We start from the raw sequence: 553 nt of genomic DNA on the forward strand, positions 1-553 counted from the left end.
TCTCCGAACGCTCGCGCGACGTTCGGTCTCGAACTTTAATTAATTGTAAAGTGTGAATCGTCCTGTAGAGTAAGCCGTCGGTCTCAGCCGCGCGCGTAAACGAGCTCAGGGCCACGCGGTCAAGATTTCCGTCGTTTCGCGGCAAGATCTCCGTCGATTGAGTATCGAATCGATACGCGTCAAGATTTCCGCCGCGCAACTTAAGGCCCTCGGCATATAAGCTCGGTGAAGATTTCCGACTTTCGCCTAATGTGAGACCGGACGAGCAGTGAACCGATAGCTTGACAAATTAATAAACAACAACAAAAAACTTGAGTTAATCATACGACTGAGGTCTCCATCCAACCTCGTGGCTACTCATCTCCTCCGCACTACTCCTCTGCCTTGCGCTAGGCAACACCGGCGCTTTACGTCGGTCCTCGACTGACATCAGTCGAATCCGAAACAAATACTGAAGCATGCATCTTAGCATGGCATATCACAGTTACAATCACAGTCATTATTTTGTTATTATATATATATATATATATATATATATATATATATATATATA

At 45.4% G+C, this 553-nt stretch overlaps 1 protein-coding gene across 1 annotated transcript in view; it reads left to right on the forward strand.

Moving 5' to 3' along the window:
- Nucleotides 1-553, forward strand: part of LOC116840893 (serine-aspartate repeat-containing protein D-like) — an 18,008-nt gene that overhangs the window by 2,251 nt on the left and 15,204 nt on the right. The window lies entirely within an intron of this gene.

Source organism: Odontomachus brunneus, unplaced genomic scaffold, assembly GCF_010583005.1.
Source record: "Odontomachus brunneus isolate Ranch 3 - 2012 unplaced genomic scaffold, Obru_v1 Obru_scaffold_012, whole genome shotgun sequence".
NCBI classification, from domain to species: Eukaryota; Metazoa; Arthropoda; class Insecta; order Hymenoptera; family Formicidae; genus Odontomachus; species Odontomachus brunneus.